We start from the raw sequence: 21,955 nt of genomic DNA, 5'->3' as shown, positions 1-21,955 counted from the left end.
TGGCCTTTTGCCTTCCCACAGCCCATGATCAACAGATGATTTTAAACACAACAGTCAGAGTGAGATCTCGAAAAAGAGAGGAAAAGAAAAACCTTCTTCCTCTGCTCAAAGCCATTGACTGACCTCTCCTCTCACTCAGTCCCCGTCCTCCGCTCCTGTACTTGTTCCCTCCCATCTTCACTGGCTCTCTAGCCACCAGCCCTGCCTCTTCAGAGCACTAACAGCCTCCTGACCTTCACATACTAATTTTTGCTTGTTGTCTTTATTCTCCTACAAGTATGTTTGCTCCGTGAGGGCAGAAACTCTGTTTTTGGTTTCTCTGTTTTTCCACTACTGTATCACCAGTGCCCAGAACAGAGCCTGGCACGTGTAGGAGGTAAATGAGTGTTAGTTAATTAAGGAACCAAAAAAATACATGAGTGGTTGACTGACTGACACAACTTAGCAGCACGGCCACAGGGGGCCTCCTCATCCTGCACCCCAAGTGAGGATGACTCCACCCAGTCGTCTGCTTCCTAGACAACCCCAGGCCCTCCTGACAGGGGCCAATGGCAACCGCTGCCCCTACTCTCCTGTTGGGCACAGTGGAGAGAGAGAGAGAGAGCTCCCTAGGGGGTTGTTCTTGCCTGGAGAATCCCCATTGACAGAGGAGCTGGCAGGCTACAGTCCATGGGGTCACAAAGAGTCAGACATGACTGAACGACTAAGCACACATACTTGTCTAATCTGTTTATGCAAAAACTGTAACTCTTCAACCTTGCTGATTGGTCTTAAGCCGTTTACTGCCTAATTTACTCTCTCCATCCTTATTTTTTTAGACATATGATTCTGTTTGTCTCAGTTGTCACATTCACTACCATAAAGAAACAGTTATTTAGATTTTTAACACATAACTCCATACGCATGAGGCCATTTAGATGGAGGAAGCGATCATTTATTGGGTACCTCCTGCGTGCCAAGTACTGCGTTTGGTTTAGTTTCATTCGATGCAAATAACGCAGTGAGTTTGAATTGCATCCACCTCGGGAATGGATTCTCTCTCTAGATCACAGAATGCTTAGAATTACTGGCATACTAATCTTGTGTTTGAAATCCCATTCATACCAGTGAGGGTGGAGAAAAGATATCTCCAGGTGAGTGTCCTTAGTTCTTAAGTTTCCTTATCTCTGATCTTACATAAGTATAGGTAGTTATACCTTAGACAGGAGAGTAAACCCCTCCTTGTTCTCTGTCATCTTTCAAAACAGGGATGGTTTCTGTATTGCCCTCTGGCAAGTCTGGCTGTGGAGTGTGATGCTGGTTGACTCATAGAGGCAGGCAGTCTGGGCAGAGGTCTGGGACCAGAGCTGTCCACCAGGAGTGGGGGACCACAGTGCTATGGACAAGCCCATGGTTCTGATGGTTCTTTTCTGCCCCACTTTCTGGTGTTGGCTATTACTCCCGCTGCACTTGGACCACAGAAGCAAGAATACCAGCAGTTCTGCCCAGCAAACACGTTCCTTATTCTGTACCTGGAACCTCAGAAAGGTCTAGCATACGGTTGGATGCATTTATTTAACTTCTGGAGCTTATTATTTATTCCTCACAGGATTCCTGGGCACATTGTCCAATGAACATTCTTATGTTTTTCCATGGTAAAATCATCTTTATAAGAAAGAGGAATAAAACAGTTTGCTTCACCATGACGCTTCCGTTTCTTTCTCTGTGGTTAAACTGCACTCTTCATTGCTTCAGTTAACCAAGAGCAATTTGCTTTACTTGCTCCGGATGCAGTCTTTATCATTATTTTTATTATCTAACTGGTTTTTTAACTTTTTAAAATTTGGAGTAATTTTAGATTTACTAAAAGTTTCAAAGATAGCACAGTGATCTTTGTGTACTTTTCTGTACAGTAGAAACTAACACAACACTGTAAAGCAACTATACTCCAATAAAAATTTAAAAGAAAAAGGAAAAATGATGACTAAAACTTGTAACCAAGCTGTGCCTTACAATTGTTCAGATGAAATAAGTATATGCACTGGTAGCTTTGCTGTTTGCATCACCTGGTACTCTTTTACTTTTAGTCTGTCAAGAAGTAATAAAGGGAAGCTATGAGGTGGAAGGGGCTGTTTCTGCAGGGGGTTGTAATCGGTGCCTGCTGGTTCATCACTTGGTAATAGGACAATATAATCAAACTAAGATGCCCTCTGTGTGCAGAAAGGCCATCATCTTTTCCAGAGCCTTTGTTTGAGATTTGGTTTTCCTGGTGATTCAAAGTTCAAAACTCACAGATTTGTCACAGCTTACAGCTGAGGCTTTCCTTTCTCTGAATTAAATGTGGTTACTTGCAAACTCCTTGAGGCTGTGGGGGTATTTGTTCATTACACTAGAGGAATATATTGCTGTTTGGTTTCCTCTGATGGATCTCATGTGCTGTATTTTTTTCTTCTAGAATCCATTGAAAGAGGCTTTTGTAAGAACGTGCCTCAAGATGTGGAGAGAGAAAATGAGGTACCCAGGCCATGCACTGTGTCAATAATCAACCTACTAGTCTCAGTGTTTCTTAAATTTTGAAGAATTCCAAACAGGAAAAACCTTGCTTGAGTAAGACCATCTTTTGGTGATTAGATGGGTATGGAATTTGGTGAGTCACTGAATTATGGTTTTTTCCTAAAGCCAAGTGAGACTCTCAAGAGTTTTTCCCAATAATCATTGCTTTAGCAGAGTTGTGGCAATTGGAGTGAAAATGCCTTTAAAGGGGATGATGTGTAATTATCTGGAGGAGGAAATGGCAACCCACTCCAGTATTTTTGTCTGGAGAACCCCCATGGACAGGAGCCTGGCAGGCTACCGTCCATGTGATCACAAAATGTCAGAGGCGACTGAAGTGACTTATCACTTAGCACATGGGTAATTATGTATATTAGCAAATGATTTAATGCAGGTGGGAGCAAACAGCCACGCCTTCTCCAGGTGTTCTATTCTTATTTTGGCACATTTTTTTCTAATATGTAGTTGTTGTCATTAAACACCAAGATAAAAAGTATAGCTTCACAGAATAAAACTATTGAGTGTTGTGAAATCCATAATCATAAGATGAAAGGCTGAGAGGGTAATAATACAGTGCATTTTTCACATTCTTTAAAGGGCGTGTTTCCCATAGGGCTTGTGTTGTTCCTATAGTTCACATGCAAATACCAAATACCTCATGTAGCAGGGACAACAGATTATAAATATAGGGCTATTTAGAAGTTAGTGTTGATGATTAGAATATTGTGGGAAAAGTGATGCAGAAAACCAAATAGGCCCCTGGGATTTTATACCAGAAAGGAATAAAACCAGGGGAAGGGTGAGATAATGAATTCATAAAGGGAGGAGGATGGGAGTCCACTGGATGAGGACAGTTTTGGGGGAGTTTAGAGAAAGAAATATAGTCTTGGGTGGGGAACTCCATGTTGTGAGGAAATTTGAAAGAAAAACAGGGAAGCATGAGGTTAAGACATTTGATGGGAATTGAGTCTCCTTTGATATTTTTAGAAAGATTCCAGTAAATATTTGAATTGCAGGAAAAAAAAAAAACCTAAATTTTTTGATGGCTAAATTGATGTTTATTTGAATGAGACACACAGAGAGGCTCTAGACGCGACGAGTTACATTTTTGCCACATTGACATATAGGATTCTAAATTGGAGGTAAGTGTCTCAGATTTATTCCAAAATTGAGACAAGAGTACAAATTTATCATGTCTGTCTTATCTATGGAATATATTAGATTATAGAGTAGCAACAATAAGACATGAAATATCATCATTCTTAGAGTTAGGCTGAAAGCCAGAAGGGAATGAAAATTGAAATTGAGATTACAACTTTCCAGAAACTACATGGTTTGGGAATAGATGTTCCAGATGGAGACCCAGATTTGTGGGATGTTATGAGAAACCTCCAAGATGAGGAAATCTGAAACATTTCCTAATAAAATATAATCTGAAAGTTAGATTTTTATCCAGTTTCAGTAGTAACACACTTTCTCAAGAAACGAGTCATCCATGGAAGAGGATGGAAGGCTGCTGACAGAGACACTTTGATCAGTTCAAGGCCCCTTTCCCACACCTACAGCTGAAGCCACACATGGCCATGGGATTGCAGCCAAACAGGGAACCACAGAACTGTGGCCCGGGTGTCTCTCTGCCCGCCACCAGTGATATTTGTGAACAACTCCATGCCAGAGATCAGTTAGAAGACACTGCACTGTAGTTAACCAATGCTGATGAGACCCTGCATTGTAGGGAACCTAAAGGAGTTAAAAAGTCTTGGAACTTCCCTGGTGGCCCAGTGATAAAGACTCTGTGCTTCCATTTCAGGGAGGCGTGGGCTCAATCCCTCATGTGGGAACTAAGATCCTTCATGTGGCGCAGCCAAAAAAATTTTTTTTTTTTTTTTTTGTCTTCTGTTGGGTTTCTCTACTGATGCTTTCCAAACTTTGAGGTCTGGGCTCTGTGTTGTACTTTGATGACCTAGGCTGAGGTGGGTAGAAGGAAAGAGGAGAAACACTTGTCTCCATGCAGTATATATACTGTATGCAAATACCAGGCATTTAATTTATTTTATTTTGAAGATATGTGACCCTTCCTCTCTGTGGTAACCTTTTAGTTACCCATTGTCTCCTGTTCCATTCCAGGAGCACAAAAGAGATGCTGATTCCTCACAGTGGCTACTACTGCCTGAGTAAATATGGATTTGTATATTTTCCCTTCTGTCGCACCAGGAACTTGCTCTGGTTGCACAAGTTCACCACTTCCACCAATTTGTAAGTGATGAAAGCTTCTGTAAGCAGACATATTTCAAATGAATGGGCCATAATGGGGAGGACAATGTCCATTTGGCTTTACAGGTTTGCTTTCTAATTTTTCCATTGTGTAAGGGAAGTCTTTTGGAAAGTCCTGGCCATTGTAATGTTGGCTGGTCTGTACAATACTGTTAGTTATTAATTTATTTATCCCTTCATCCAACCTATAAAATTGGTGCTGTGGTGATGAAGAGATTGAGACATTAGCTCCACCGTAAGAGTCCTTTTGTGCTAAAGGGGACAGATCTATTAGCCAATTAACTGAGACACAACAATAATGGCAATAATAATGATAATTACAATCATTTATTGAGTACTGTCTATGTGTCAGGCATTATGCTGTTTCATGCGCTTGATCTCATTGATTTCCTCCAACAATAATGTGACTCAGAACTTTCTCCATCCCCGTCTTGCAGATGAAGAAACTCAGTCTTGAAGAAGTTTAATAATGTGCCTACATTATCTTGGCTAGTAGATGGCAGAGCCAATTGTTGAACTCTAGTACTGCAGATGAAAAGAAAAGTATTGGGTAGCTGTGGAATTAAGGAATAATCCAGGAGGAAATAGCATTTGTTTCAAATATCGAAGAATGAGTAGTATTTTAAAAGGTGGGAAAATGTAATATAGAGGACAGAAGGTCATTCTGAAGAGGGTGAATAATATTAAAGCAAACACAGGTTACATCAGTTAGGGGTTACTTTAGGTTACTGGTTTCAGAGACATGAAGCAACAGTAGCTTAACCTAGAAGGGGTTTTGTTTTTTTCTCACATAACATGAAATCTATAGGTAAGTTGCCCAGGACTGATTTAATAGCTCAGTGATATCACAGAACCAGATTCCTTCTCTATTTTTGTTCTGCTATCCAGAGGTCATGGTTTCTATCTTCAAGTTCACTTGATGGCCACAATATAGCTGCTGGAGCTCCAACCATTGCATCAGAGTTCCAGAAAGAAAAAAATAATAGGAAAGGGCAGATTGCCAGGAGAAATATCAATAACGTCAGATATGCAGATGACACCACCGTTATGGCAGAAAGTGAAGAGGAACTAAAAAGCCTCTTGATGAAAATGAGAGTGGAGAGTGAAAAAGTTGGCTTAAAGCTCAACATTCAGAAAACGAAGATCATGGCATCTGGTCACATCACTTCATGGGAAATAGATGGGGAAACAGTGGAAACAGTGTCAGACTTTATTTTTTGGGGCTCCAAAATCACTGCAGATGGTGACTGCAGCCGTGAAATTAAAAGACACTTACTCCTTGGAAGGAAAGTTATGTCCAACCTAGATAGCATATTCAAAAGCAGAGACATTACTTTGCCATGAAAGGTCCGTCTAGTCAAGGCTATGGTTTTTCCTGTGGTCATGTATGGATGTGAGAGTTGGACTGTGAAGAAGGCTGAGTGCTGAAGAATTGATGCTTTTGAACTGTGGTGTTGGAGAAGACTCCTCTTGAGAGTCCCTTGGACTGCAAGGAGATCCAACCAGTCCATTCTGAAGGAGATCAGCCCTGGGATTTCTTTGGAAGGAATGATGCTAAAGCTGAAACTCCAGTACTTTGGCCACCTCATGCGAAGAGTTGACTCATTGGAAAAGACTCTGATGCTGGGAGGGATTGGGGGCAGGAGGAGAAGGGGACGACAGAGGATGAGATGGCTGGATGGCATCACTGACTTGATGGACGTGAGTCTGAGTGAACTCCGGAAATTGGTGATGGACAGGGAGGCCTGGCGTGCTGCGATTCATGGAGTCGCAGAGTCAGACACGACTGAGCGACTGAACTGAGAAAGGCAACTATCATCTACATAAACCTCATTTAAAAATTTCTTTTCCTAAAATTTCTTCAGTGATATTTTATATCTCATTAGTCACCTCCTTTTATTAGGGAGAGAAGGAAATTCAGGTTTTTTACATGGTTACATCATCTTCCCCAATGTTATAGGGTTTCTTTTAGGAAGATGAGAAACATGGATAATGGAGAGGTAATTAGCTGCACTTGCTAAAGACAAGAAGAGTGAGTACTCAGCTTGTGGAAAGTAGAGTTGAGAATATTGTGGAGGAGACTGGGGTCAAGCTATGGAAGGAGTCCCTTAAATGCTATATACTGAGTTTATATTTTATCCTCTAGATAACAGGAAACATTTGAAGGCTTTGGGCAGGGAGTGACAGTTTCAGAAAGAACAATCTGGAATCAATGTGAAACTGCATAGGCAGAGAAAACCCTATAGGTAGGAAGAAAACCCGATATATTGAAGTCTGGAATGTATCTCAGGTAGAAGAAGGTGTCAGGATGCCAATAGTGGGCACACAGAGGAGAGGATGCCTGCCCAAGACCCTTTCTACTAGAATCAACAGGATCAGGTAGCTGGTGATTGGTGGGGATTGGTATCCACAGCAACTGAGGTTTCTGGCTTGACAGACCATAAGAATGCAGTGGCTTCCCTCATTGTCTTATTGTGGCTTCATTCCATCATTAGAGAAACAGTGCTCAATAATAAATTGAGAACAACTCCCAGCAGTATAGCCCTGTTATTTCAAGGCAGTTCAGTTCAGTTCAGTCATGTCTGACTCTTTGCAACTGCATGAACCGCAGCATGCCATGTCTTCCTGTCCATCACCAACTCCCGGAGTACACCCAAACCCATGTCCATTGAGTCTGTGATGCCATCCCACCTTCTCATCCTCTATCATCCCCTTCTCCTCCTGCCCTCAATATTTCCCAGCATCAAGGTCTTTTCAAATGAGTCCTCTACACATCAGCTGGCCAAAATATTGGAGTTTCAGCTTCAACATCAGTCCTTCCAATGAATACCCAGGACTGATCTTCTTTAATATGGACTGGTTGTATCTCCTTGCAGTCCAAGGGTCTTTTCCAACACCACAGTTCAAAAGCATCAATTCTTTGGCACTCAGCTTTCTTTATAGTCCAATTCTCACATCCATACATGACTACTGGAAAAACTATAGTCTCGACTAGACAGACCTTTGTTGACAAAGTAATGTCTCTGCTTTTTAATACACTGTCTAGGTTGGTCATACGGAGAAGGCAATGGCACCCCACTCCAGTACTCCTGCCTGGAAAATCCCATGGATGGAGGAGCCTGGAAGGCTGCAGTCCGTGGAGTAGCTGAGGGTCGGACATGACTGAGCGACTTCACTTTCACTTTTCACTTTCATGCATTGGAGAAGGAAATGGTAACCCACTCCAGTGTTCTTGCCTGGAAAATCCCAGGGACGGGGGAGCCTGGTGGGCTACCGTCTATGGGGTCACACAGAGTCGGACACTACTGAAGTGACTTAGTAGCAGCAGCAGGTTGGTCATAACTTTCTTTCCAAGGAGTAAGTGTCTTTTAATTTCATGGCTGCAATCACCATCTGCAGTGATTTTGGAGCCCCAAAAAATAAAGTCTGACACTGTTTCCACTGTTTCCCCATCTATTTCCCATGAAATGATGTGACCAGATGCCATGATCTTCGTTTTCTGAATGTTGAGCTTTAAGCTAACTTTTCACTCTCCTCTTTCACTTTCATCAAGAGGCTCTTTAGTTCTTCACTTTCTGCCATAAGGGTGGTGTCATCTGCATATCTGAGGTTATTGATATTTCTCCTGGCAATCTTGATTCCAGCTTGTGCTTCCTCCAGCCCAGCGTTTCTCATGATGTACTCTGCGTATAAGTTAAATAAGCAGGGTGACAATATATAGCCTTGACGTACTCCTTTTCCTATTTGGAACCAGTCTGTTGTTCCATGTCTAGTTCTAACTGTTGCTTCCTGACTTGCATACAGGTTTCTCAAGAGGCAGGTCAGGTGGTCTGGTATTCCCATCTCTTTCAGAATTTTCCACAGTTTATTGTGATCCACACAGTCAAAGGCTCTGGCATAGTCAATAAAGCAGAAATAGATGTTTTTCTGGAACTCTCTTGCTTTTTCAATGATCCAGTGGATGTTGGGAAGTTGATCTCTGGTTCCTCTGCCTTTTCTAAAACCAGCTTGAACATCTGGGAGTTCATGGTTCACATACTGCTGAAGCCTAGCTTGGAGAATTTTGAGCATTACTTTACTAGTGTGTGAGATGAGTGCACCTGTGCGGTAGTTTCAACATTCTTTGGCATTGCCTTTCTTTGGGATTGGAATGAAAACGGACCTTCTCCAGTCCTGTGGCCACTGCTGAGTTTTCCAACTTTGCTGGCATATTGAGTGCAGCACTTTCACAGCATCATCTTTCAGGATTTGAAATAGCTCAACTGGAATTCCATCACCTCCACTAGCTTTGTTCGTAGTGATGCTTCCTAAGGCCCACTTGACTTCACATTCCAGGATGTCTGGCTCTAAGTGAGTGTGAGTGATCACACCATCGTGATTATCTGGGTATTTTTTGTACAGTTCTTCTGTGTATTCTCGCCACCTCTTCTTAATATCTTCTGCTTCTGTTAGGTCCATACCATTTCTGTCCTTTATTGAGCCCATCTTTGCATGAAATGTTCCCTTGGTATCTCTAATTTTCTTGACGAGATCTCTAGTCTTTCCCATTCTATTCTTTTCCTCTATTTCTTTACATTGATCGCTGCAAAGGCTTTGAGCATTTTTGCATTGAGGCTTTCTTATCTCTCTTTGCTATTCTTTGGCAGAGCTGAGTTTTTAATAAGGGACCAGGGATTAGTGAAGGAGGTTGCTAATTTGGGTTACTTGGCTTTTTTAGATAACTTGCTCCTTGGTGTTTGTGGTAAGCTTTTCCCTAGACAGCAGAAAGATCAAAAGGATTCCAAAATCAGGGGCTGTAAACTTTGGCCCAAGGGGCCAAATTTGGAAAGCAGCAGTTTTTACAAACAAAAAAATTTGGAATATAGCCATGCCCTTTTGTTGACATGCCTGTATTGGCTTTCTTGTTACAGTGGCAAAGTTGAGACATTTGACAAAGACTGTATATATGACCCACAAAACCTATTGAATTTACTGTTTAAAGTTTCTTTAAAACTTTCACAGGAAGTTTGTTGGCTTCTTTCTGAAACATTAGACTACCTGCTTGCTCCACTTCCAGGGTAATTTCTATGGAGGGAGAACACTGTGGATCCTTTTGCTCCTAAGTGTGAGATTAGGGGCTTAATTAGTACTTTTTTAAAATAATGCTTAAACTTTCTTGAAAAACAAAATAAAAAACTAAATAGTATCAAATAAAACAAAAATAAATTTGTTCTATTTGCCTATTCTCCCAGGTGTTTATGTAAATTATGTGGGAAATTAACGGCAAGCTCATGACAGGGCTTTTTTATGTTTCACATTTAGTACATATTGTTATTACCATTTCAAGTGTATATACTGAGTCCTCAAATTTAAATTTTCCTCTGGTGAAGCAAATAACCTCTTAATTATTTGTGGCTCACTTTAATTAAAGGCCATTGTAAGGTTGTGATTTTAGGTGTCAGACTTTCCAACACTGGGACAAATGTTTGGAGAAGGATAAAAACAAACCGAGTAACTCTTGTGTGGAGTAAGAGAAGAACTCTTTCAAGAGACCTTTACTCTGCAAATAGTTGCTAAAGCAGCCCCTCTAATTTCCAGGGTAGCTTCATATTCACTAAACTGAGAAGGGGAAAGTCCAGAATAAATAAGGATCCCCTGAGCTTTGGAGCCACGTGGCTGCACCCGAGCAGCCCTGTGTGGCTGCCGCAGTCCAGAGCCTGTCAGGAGTCCCACTGAGAGAAAGTGGCTGAGGCCTTCAGTTCACCTGTTCTTCTAGGCACCCTCAGTCTCTCCCTGATTTACGTTCAGGCATTCAAGAGTTGAGTCTTCCTGCTTTGCATTGTCAGCTCAGTGGAATCTCATCTGGCCTCTGACGGTCATTGATTTCAATTGAGAAACAGCCCTAGGAGACTCGTGCTTTCTGGAAGCTTGTTGTTGAGAACATTATACAGCCTCTTTCTGTGTCTCCCACGGGCAGGTCTTACTACCTGAAATAGTTGTGCTTCTCCTGACTCTTTTATTTTGTCTCATGACGCTGAATTGTATAATTGTGCCACTTTAGCTCTCTAACATGTATAATGGATTTGGTGGTATTTGTTGTTGACCCCAAATGTGGCTTAGCAGTAAAGAATCTGTCTGCGATGCAGCAGACCACCTGAAATGCAGGAGACGCAGATTCGATCCCTGGGTCGGGATGATCCCCTGGAGGAGGAAATGGCAACCCACTCCAGTATTCTTGCCTGAGAAATCCCATAGACAGAGGAGCCTAGCGGGCTACAGTCCATGCAGTCACAAGAGCTGGACATGAGTTAGCAACGCCACAACCACCACCAAACAAATACACAGACTACCAGGTATTTCTCAGCAAAGATGAGTTTATTCGGAATTAGCAGAGAATTGCAATCCAAGGTCTGCAACCACAGTAAGCCATGTGCAAGTCCCCACACAGCAAGGGGAGGAGACTGCTTTTATAGAGGGAAAGAGGCTGGGAGAGCTGTAGTAAACAAAGAGTCTGTGGCTTTTCATTGGCTGAGTCCTTGCCAGAAAAGGAATCTTTTTTCTTCTGGATGGGCTCTGCTCTTCTGGCAGGGTGTGAGAGCTCCCCCTTCTGATCTCTTTATCCTATTTAATTGAGGCTTCTGTTTGTTGATTTTTCGCATTATTTTGTTGACCAAGTATATTGCTGGCTCTGGTAAGTTTTCCTATCCTTGTTTTCTCTTTACATCATTTTTTGTTTGTATATAAAATACTTTCTACAATTTAAAATATTTATACCCTATAATGTCTACAAGCCCTTATAAGCTGCCTGAATTTGTTTGGGACTTGGGCTTCGTAAAAAGCAGTGATCTTAAACTTGATCATGGGTTTGACTTACCTGGTTGTTGTCCAGTCACTAAGTTGTGTCCGACTCTTTGCGATCCCACAGGCTGCAGCACACTTGGCTTCCCTATTCTACACTATCTCCCAGAGTTTGCTCAAACTCATGTCCATTGAGTCGGTGATGCCATCCAATCATCTCATCCTCTGTGGCCCCCTTCTCTTGCCCTCAGTCTTTCCCAGCATCAGGGTCTTTTCCAATGAGTCAGTACTTCATATCAGGTGGACAAAGTGTTGGAGCTTCAGCTTCAGTCCTTCCAGTAAATATTCAGTGTTGATTTCCTTTAGAATTGACTGGTTTGATCTCAGTGCAGTCCAAGGGACTCTCAAGAGTCTTCTCCAGCACAATTTGAAAGCATCCATTCTTCAGCACTCAGCCTTCTTTATGGTCCAGCTCTCACATCCATAGATGACTACTGGAAAAACCATAGCTTTGACTATATGGACCTTTGTTGGTAAAGTGATGTCTCTGCTTTTTAATATGCTATCTAGGTTGGTCATAGCTTTTCTTCAAAGGAGCAAGCGTCTTTTAATTTCATGGCTGCAGTCACCGTCCACAGTGATTTTGGAGCCCAAGAAAATAAGATCTGTCACTATTTCTACTTTTTCCCCATCTATTTGCCATGAAGTGATGGGGCTGGATGCCATGATCTTTGTTTTTGGAATGTTGAGTTTTAGGTCAGCTTTTTCACTCTTCTTTTTCACCATCATCAAGAGGCTGTTTAGTTCTTCTTTGCTTTCTGCCATTAGAGTGATATCACCTGCATATCTGAGTTAATATTTCTCCTGGCAATCTTTTTTTTTTTTTTTTTGGCCATATGGCATGCTGGATCTTAGTTCCCTGACCAGGAATCAAGCCGACACCTCCTGTGGCAGGAGCTTGGAGTCTGAACCACTGGACCACCAGGGAAGTCCTTCTCTGGGCAATCTTGATTTCAGTTTGTGATTCATTCAGTGTGGCTCACCTGGAAACTTTGTCAAAACACAGATGCCTGCCCTCCCCCACAGTTTGTGATTCCATAGGTCTGGGTAGGGCCTGAGACTGTGTATTTCTAGCATATTTCCAAATGTTGATGCTGCTGGTCCAGGAACTACACTTTGAGTTGTTGTTGTTGCTTTTCAGTCACTAAGTCACGTCTGATTCTTCATGACCCATACTATAGCCCAGCAGGCTCCTCTGTCCATGGGATTTCTCAGGCAAGAATACTGGAGTGGGTTGCCATTTCCTTCTTCAAGGGATCTTCCTGACCCAGGAATTGAACTCACATCTCCTGCATTATCAGATGGATTATTTACACCTGAGCTACCTGAGAAGCCCTGAGTACCACTATCAAAAACAGTTTTTGATTATTAGCAATCTGCTAATCAAGTAGTAAGGTGTTTTTAATCTTATTATGTACCTGGTCAACTCTTCACATCAAGTGGTCAAAGTATTGGAGCTTCAGCTTCAGCATGAGTTCAGGAGTCAACTCATTGGAAAAGACCCTGATCCTGAGAAAAAGCAAAATGAGAAGGGGGTGACAGAGGATAAGATGGTTAGATAGCATCACTGACTCAATGAACATGAATTTGATCAAACCCTGGGAGATAGTGGAGGACAGAGAAGCCTGGAGTGCTGCAGTCCATGGCGTCTCAAAGAGTTGGACATGACTTAGTGACTGAACATGGACCAAGTGTTGAACTAGGTATTGTGGGGTAATGGTGCTTGTCTTGAGCAAATTTTCTCATTGGCTGCACAGATGAGAAATACATATAAACAAGAAAGAAGGACAATGTCTAGCCAATTGTTGATCAGGGCGAGAGCAATTCAATGTGAATATGAGTCTTTAAGAAGGAACACAGGATGACACAGGGCTTGAACTAGTCTTTCAAGTAAGGATGGGATTTGAATGGTAAAATAAAGGATGGTGAGGAGGGGCCTTGTGGTTAGAGGATTCACCTGGGCAAAGGGGTAGTACTGGGGAAAAAATAAACAAACCGCAAAGCCATGACCTGCTGCATCTCAGCGAACAGAGTTAGAACCTCTAACTCTGGAGAGCATGATGCCCTTCTTGGCCATAGAGAAGAGCATTCCCCCAAGTTGGAACTACCCTCCAATGTCATCCGCTGCTGCTTTCCATTTGGTCAGATTCCTCACTGTTCCCTGACAACTCGCTCTACTTTGCAAGGCCTTTTCTCATCCTTTGTCCCTTTCCTGGGCTCCTTCACCTGACCTACACTTCTTTTCTTTTTCTACCATCCCATATATGGCACAGCTCAGATGCTCCCAAGGACTTTATGAAAACACTCTGGTTCCTCCCTAAACCCCCCATGAGTTATTAGTGAATAGCTTACACTGACAAAGATATCATTCCTTCCCCCACTTAACCTGTGTCCGACTTGTTCTGCATGCGTGCTAAGTCGCTTCAGTTGTGTCCAACTCTTTGCAACTCTGTGGGCTCTAACCTGCCAGGCTTCTCTGTCTATGGGATTCTCCAGACAAGAATACTTGCTGTGCCCTCCTCCAGGGGATCCTCCCCACCCAGGGATCAAACCCATGTCTCTTTTGTCTCCTACATTGTCAGGCAAGTTCTTTACCACTAGCACCACCTGGGAAGCCCATCCAAATTGTACTCATCATCTGTAAATTGCAGTTTTCTCAGCTCTTCACCTGCAACAACTCCGGTTCTCAAAGTGTGGTCCAGAAACCAGTAATATCAATCGGCCATATCTGAGGACTTGCTGGAAATGCACATACTCTGTGTACCCCACCTAGACATGAATGGGAAACTCTGGGTTGGGCCCAGCGATCTGAGGCTTCATAGACTTTTGGGCGATTCTGACAAATGGAGGAAAGCTGATTATTGGCAAGTGGCCCCTGAATCCACCCCAGAGGGCTGCCTCCCACTGGGTGAAATCCCTGTTCTCTCATTATTAACAGTCTATTTTAAGAGTTGAGATTTTGCGTTTATTAGAAGATGAACAGTTTTGATTTCCTCAACAGTTTGTTTTAAAAACAAAATGAAGTGTTTTCTTTGTAAGTTTAACATTTCATTGACTTTATCATGTAGTACAAGTGACCACTTTTTTAAATGATTATAATTCAACCATAGATAATGAATGCTTTGGAGTGCTATAACAAATTAGATAATAACAATGATTTGATAGAAGTTAACAGTAGAAAGAAAAACCCTGCTGATTAAATTCATTTTTAAAAAACCATGTTAATTTAAATTAAATTAGTTCCATATCTAAAATCCTCTAATGCCATAATTTTTGTCTAGTATTTGTGTACTTTCTCATGGGAAGAATTGAAAAAATAATGAGGAATTCAGTCTAAGATGCTGCATTTTTCAATGATTTGCAGTGTATTGCTTATTGTCCAGTGAAATGGTAACTGCTTGACCATGCAGATAGAATATGTAAGAATGCTTTTTCTACACAGATTTGTGCATATATGTTGGGTTAGCCAAAAAGTTTGTTCAGGTTTTTCCGTAACATCTTATGGAAAAACTCAAATGAACTTTTTGGCCAACCCAGTACATAATTCAATGAGCTTTAATGGTTATACTCCTGAAACCACCATCACGATCAAGATGTAGAACACTTCTGTTACCTTTCAGAATTTCTTTGCGTACTCTTGCATTCTGCCCCACCCTGTACCCCTGGTCTCAGGGAACATGTTGTTTCTATGGATAAATTAACATTCTATAAAAATAGACCCATACAGTTTGTGCTCTTTTGTGTCCGGCTTCTTCAACTTGGCATGATAATTTTGCCACTCATCCATATTGTTGCATGTAGTAGCTACTCATTCTTTTTCATTGCTGAGTCATATTCCACAGTATAGAGGTACCACATTTTGTTGATCCATTTACTTATTGGTGGACATTTTTACTTTTTTGGCTATGGAAAATAAGGCTTCAACAAACATTCATGTACAAGCCTTTGTGTGTTTTTATTTATTTTGAGTAAATGCCTGGTGAATGGTATAGGTCATATGCTACATGTAAAAATGTTAACTTTTTTTTTTAAGAAACTGCCAGATTTCAAAAGAGTTATATGATTTTAAGTTTCCACCATCATGTGTAAGACTTCAGTTGTTTTGCACTTAGTGTCATCAATCTTTCTTATCTTTGGTCACTCTGATGTGCGTAGTGGTATCTCATTGTGTATTTAATGTGCATTTCCCTGATGACGAGTAATATTGAACAGTTTTTTACATGCTTATTGGCCTTTTGTACATCTTCTTTTGTAAATTATTCAAATAGTTTATCCCCTTTTTTTTGAGTTTTTTTTTTTTTTCATTAAGTTGTAAGAGTTCTTTATATTCTGGATATAAGTCCTCTAATGAGATACATATATTACAAGTACTTTCTCCCACTTAGTGGCTTGTCTTTTTGTTTTCTTAATCATACCTTTCAAACAGCAGAACTTTTTCATTTTGATAAAGTTCATCTTAATTTTTTTCTGTAATATGTGTTTTTTATATCCTATCTAAAAAATTATTGCCTAGTGCTAGGTCACAAAAATTGTCTCTTTTTTTTTTATAAAATTTTTGTAGTTTTAGCTTTTACATTTAGGTTGTCTATTCATTTTTAGTTAATTTTTGAGTGATGTTCATTTTATTTCCATAATGATATCCATTTGTTGAAAGGACAGTCCTTCTCCCCTGCCCCTCCCCAGTATCCCCATTATCTTTATCAAAAGTCAACTGACCACAGAAGCGTGAATCTATTTCTATACTCTCTATTCTGTTTCATTAATCTATATGTTTGTCCTTATGCTAATTCTGTACTATCTTCCAACTCACGAACATGGTCTATTTCTCCATTTATTTCACTTTTTAAAATAGTATTCCTCAGCTATGTTCTCGACATTTTATTGTAGAGGTTTGCATTTGTTGTTATTTAGTCGCTAAGTTGTGTCCAACTCTTTTGCAACCCCATGGACTGTAGCCCACCAGCCTCCTCTGTCCATGGGATTCCCCAGGCAAGAAGACTGGAGTAGGTTGCAATTTCCTCCTCTAGGGGATCTTCCCAACACAGGGATCAAACCCGTGTCTCCAGAGATTTGCATATCTTTTGTTAAATTTATTATAAAATATGTTATCATTTTTGATGCTACTGTAAATGAACTTGGTTTTGTAGATTTTATTTTTCTAACATTTGCTGTTAGTAAAAAAGCATACAATTGATTTTTAAATGTGACATTGTGTCTTGTTACCTTTCTAAGTTCACTTTTATATATGTATATAATACCTGTTTTTAAATTTCTGAGGATATAAATAATGATGTTACCTGAATATAGAGACAGTTTTACATCTTCCTTTCCAATATTTTTGCCTTTTATCTTTAGTGCATCAGGTAGGACCTTCAGGACAATATTGACTAGAAATGGTGAGAACATTCATTCTTGCCTTTTTCCCAGTCTTAGGGGGAAATAGAGTAATATTTTACCATTGATGTTGATTGTTGGTTTTTAGTAGATGACATTTATCAGCTTGAGGAAGTCTTCCATTCCTAGTTTACTAAGGGTTTTATCATAAATTAATATTGCATTTTATCAAAGGCTTTTTATGCATCTAGTGAAATGACACAATTTTCTCCTTTATTCTGTAAATATGATAAATTACAAGGATTTTAGAGTACTAAACCAGTTCATTTAAATATTAAATGTAAGCACATCGTGGTACATAATCCTATCCATTGAGTTCTTTTTTTTTAATTTAGATATAATTGACCTAAAAAGCTATGTTAGTTTCAGATGTGCTACATAGTGATTTGTATAGATTATGAACTGATCACCATGATAACTCTAGTAACCATTTGTCCCTATATAAAGTTATTACAAGATTATTGATCACATTCCTTATGCTGTATATTCCATCCCTGTGGCTTATTTATTTTTTAACTGGAGATTTGTACTTCTTAATCCCCTCCACCTATTTCACCCACTCCCCTCACCCTGTCCATTGAGTTCTTAGTATTTTTTCTTATCTTTCAGTTCTAGAATTTGTTTCCTTATCAAATCGGCTATATCATCTTTAAAGTTTCCAGATTCATTCTGAGATTTTATTTTCTGGTTTTTTACAAGGTTTTGTTCATGTTATCTCCTTATAAGCTTTGTTTTCTTTGATCATTTGTGAAATATTGTTTCTGAAAAGTTATCTGTGGGAAAATTTAAAGCCAGGTACTCTTATCTGATTCTGCTTGACCCCACTCCAGTACTCTTGCCTGGAAAATCCCATGGACAGAAGAACCTGGTAGGCTGCAGTCCATGGGCTTGCTGGGGGTCAGACACGACTGAGCGACTTCACTTTCACTTCTCACTTTCATGCATTGGAGAAGGAAATGGCAACCCACTCCAGTGTTCTTGCCTGGAGAAACCCAGGGACGGGGGAGCCTGGTGGGCTGCTGTCTATGGGGTCGCACAGAGTCGGACGCGACTGAAGCAACTTAGCAGTAGCAGTAGCACTCTTATCTGATTCTGCTTGACCCCTGGGCTCACTACTAACACAGAATCAACTTAATCCGATTGAGATTTTCTTGGCCACCTAGAAAAGTCCAAGTCCTAGACTCATCCTAAAATTCAGATTAAACCCATGAGTGGCTGCCTTGGGAATTTGCCCTGTCCTGATCCTTTTAGGTCTGGGTGCTTTCTTGTGATTCTCTCTATTCCAAGAAACTGAGAAAATCACTGCTTGGCCTGTAAGCTGCCTTTGTTGGATGGGTGTATGCTTTTAGGAAGAAGGAGTTTTAAATGCTAGACTCAGCACACTGGGTTACGGCTTTTCCAGGATTTCAGCAGGTAGTTTCTCACCATTTAGTTAGTTTTTTAGCACTTTTGGTGACTTTTTAAAATGGGTTTTACTTAGCTTTTTCAATTGTCTTCAGTGCGAGATGTGGTTTAAATTACCCAAAACAGATGCCCTGATGTTGCCTCCCTGACCCCTTTGAAAATACCCTCTAGGTGGCAGTCACACTGTGGATTCTGTATCTCTTCCCTAGGTCATGTGCTTTGACCTGTTCTTTGGAGGAAAGGAGTCATTTCCCAAACATAATTCTCCAGTTTTCTTCAGCCTGTCTCTCCCTTGTGGGCATCTTTTTATTTAGAGTTGAGTTGAGTCGATACAAATCCATCCTGTTCTACACACTCCAGGATGCGCATCCAAGCTCCTTGAGAAATCTTAAATTATTCCTCTCTAGGCTTGAGAGGAGAACTAAGTACATGGTTGTTACCCACAGTACATCAACAAATCTTTCTAAAGAAATTCTCTCAACTCCAACTTCCAGCCTCTTCAACTCCAGCCCTTTGATCCTCTCAAAGTAGATAGATGAGTGGCTAAAGGCTGCAAAACTGGTTTTCAGAAACTCCCCTTAATAAACATTTAGAGTCTGGGTGATTGGCACATATTACCTTGGTTGCTGAAGGTGAAATATTTCAACATCCTATAATGTATTTTACAAATGTTTTCCCAGTTCATCATTAGCCTTTTGATTTTTCTATGGTGTTGTTTTGATGTAGCAATGTTAAATTTTAATGTAATGAAATCTTTTTATGGTTTCTGACTCTGTTCTTTTTTTAAAACACACACACATTTTGTACTTCTGACGTTGTTTAAATATTTACCTATATTTTCTTCTGCTACTCTTATGAATTCCTTTTCTACATTTAAATATTTAATCCACCTGGCATTTGACAAGTTATGGACTATATAATAACTTTTTTTCCAAATGGTATATCACCCAAATACTTGTATGCATTTTTTTTCTGAATTTTTTAATTCTATTCCATTGATCTGACCATCCTTCTAATGATAATGTAATTGATTAATTGAAACCAAAATATGGATGCGTTTGTCTAAGTGTTAACACTAATCGAATGATATCATTCTTTGTTAGACAACTGTTTTTAATTAAATAGCCTTATTGAAAGTGTTTCTATGAAATTATACTTAAAAAGTAAATCACAGATTCCCTTTGATTTGCAGTGTAGTTTTGATTGTCCAGTGACAGTTGGCGATGGTATATGTGTGGGAAACACCCAGTTTTCATGATCCAGCCAAAGGAAGCTTTAAGCTGTAAACAAAACATGTTGAGGTGGTGCCAATGTCTGGTGACGAGTTGTAATTTCACCTGCTACTAGTCAAAGAGTCTGGTTTCTGTGACATTCTCACGGTGAAATTCAGAGCTAATAATTAGCTGGCTGTGTTAACAAGACTGAATGACTGGAAGCAGCCGATTCTTGTGGCTCAGACACAGTGCATTCGTGTTTTAAGCATCAGGAACATTGTTGTTAACAGTGAGCAGGACTCCTGGGCTAAGGCCCTGAAAATGAGCCTAAATGCTTTGAGCAGTTGCATGCTCAGATCACCCAAGGGGACTGTACAGTCATCTTTGAGCTACATTAGAATCTCCTTCATCTGAAATAGAATTCAACCTGCCATGACTAAGAGTATAATTCATTTTGGGATATCCTGAACTGGTTATGTTTCCCTGTTTGCGGGAGTGGATAAGTATACAGAAAGGAGTTTGTACAATATTATCATGAATTTTCATTTTTGTTTACTAAATTATATAAGAAGATAGTTTTATAAGTACTTAGAAGCATTTTAATAAATTATTTATTTATAGCCTACTTTTTTCCTAAAATGATTTGAGATATTTATAAAAATCTAAGAAATATGTTTCATTTTGTAAGATAGTAATATCAAAGCAAATGAAAAATAAGGGTCAGATAGAAAAAGTCAAGGGGGAATAAATACAGAGAAATGTACACTCTTTTTATCCTTTCATAATTGTAACATCACTGCACAATGGACTCTGAATTTTACTGGGCCGAGAGAAAAGAGATGAATGTGCCATATCATAAAATTCTCATTGCTCAGAAAAGAAAAACAAACCAGTGACTTAGAGAAACAGCTTTTCATAGGAGTATACTGTTTGTTTGGGAGACACTTCTTCAGTATTCGTTTGTTTGTTTTTAGGGCAGTGATGTTACTGTCCATGTTCCTTTTTCTGATGCTGTTTAAGTTTTGTGTTTTATAAACACGTTTTATCTTATATATGATGAATACATCCATCAGTCAATTTCACAGACACTGTTTCTAACACATATATATTAATCAATTATTTAATAAGTGCCTCTTTGTGCACACTATTGCTTCATACTAGGAGACACAAAGATAAAGACCTCTAGTTATCACGTTGCCTTTTGAAATAAATCTGGATAGGCAAATAATGATACTGATGGTGATGATGGTGGTGGTGGTTATTATGGTGAAATCACAAAGGTAGTTCTCAAATGACTGAAGTTGGAGAATGTGGCTGACGGTGATAGTGGTACTAATGGAAAGGTTTGGGCAAGGGATTAAATAAACAGTTTGTGGTTTAGAAAGATCACTTCGGTTGCCATGTGGAGAACAGATTGGCAGTGAAGAAAGATGGAAGACTGGCCAACAATAAAATCTTGAATTAATGCAAGACATTATTTGAAAAAAGGCCAGCTCTCAGAACAATTTAATGTGAATTGAGAAGGGAGGAGGACCTGAGGAAAGTCCCCAGATTCCTGGCTTGGGTGAATAGACCCTTGGATATAGCTAACCAGAATATGGAGTAGAAAAATAGAGACCAACAGATTTTGGAGAAAAAGAGAAGTTCAGTCTTAGATGTGTTTATTATTATCATTGAGGTGTCCATGAGTCATAAAAGTAATGTCCAGTAGGCAGTTGGATTCATGGTACTGGAGTTCAGTGGGAGCAACTGAGGCATGATATATACAGAAAACAAAATACATAAATGAGATATTGATATAAGATATATAGTAAAAAAAAATGTGAATGGATTAAACAATCTAATACAAAGGCAGAAAGGTGTGTCAAAGTGGATAAAATAAATAGATCCAACTGTATGTTATCTATTTGACATACTATAAATTCAAAGACATGACATAAAGGGATGGAAAAGATGTATCATGCAAACCACAGTCAGAAGAAAGCAGAAGTGGCCTTACTCATATCATACAAAAAGATATTGAAGCTAAAAAATTACTAGAGATGAAAGGGATGTTTTATAACAGTAAAAAGAGTAACCCATCAAGAAGATATAACAGTTATAAACACAAACACACAACAGAGCCACAAATAAATAAATCAAAACCCAGCATAATCAAAGTGAGAAATAGACAATTTAGCAGTAAAAGTTGGAGACTTAAAAATTCTACTTTCAATAGTAGAACTACTAGGGAAAATACCAACACATAAATAGAAGAATTGAACAACACTTACACAAACTAGATTTCTATAAAGCAGTCT

The 21,955-nt window shown here is 39.8% G+C and overlaps 2 long non-coding RNA genes across 10 annotated transcripts in view; one reads left to right on the top strand and one right to left on the bottom strand.

Moving 5' to 3' along the window:
• Positions 1-985: 985 nt before the first annotated feature.
• LOC129650433 (uncharacterized) overlaps positions 986-21,955 on the top strand; it is a 74,321-nt gene continuing 53,351 nt past the window's right edge. Inside the window, exons 1-3 of one of the 9 annotated variants that reach the window (XR_008713754.1) lie at positions 986-1,133; positions 2,435-2,626; positions 4,660-4,788. This is a non-coding gene — a long non-coding RNA (uncharacterized LOC129650433). Of the gene's footprint in view, positions 1,134-1,406; positions 2,627-3,513; positions 3,675-4,659; positions 4,789-10,162; positions 11,477-21,955 lie in introns of those variants that run through there. The other 8 variants (XR_008713755.1, XR_008713762.1, XR_008713751.1 and 5 more) reach the window with 8 other exon arrangements.
• Positions 4,850-15,264, bottom strand: LOC129650435 (uncharacterized). Its single transcript, XR_008713766.1, has 3 exons — positions 14,030-15,264; positions 13,062-13,152; positions 4,850-5,331 (listed from the first exon to the last, which is right to left on the bottom strand). It is a non-coding gene; the product is annotated as an uncharacterized LOC129650435 (long non-coding RNA).

This window comes from Bubalus kerabau, chromosome 4 (genome assembly GCF_029407905.1).
Source record: "Bubalus kerabau isolate K-KA32 ecotype Philippines breed swamp buffalo chromosome 4, PCC_UOA_SB_1v2, whole genome shotgun sequence".
Lineage (NCBI taxonomy): Eukaryota > Metazoa > Chordata > Mammalia > Artiodactyla > Bovidae > Bubalus > Bubalus kerabau.
This window is presented reverse-complemented; position numbering and strand designations above follow the sequence as displayed.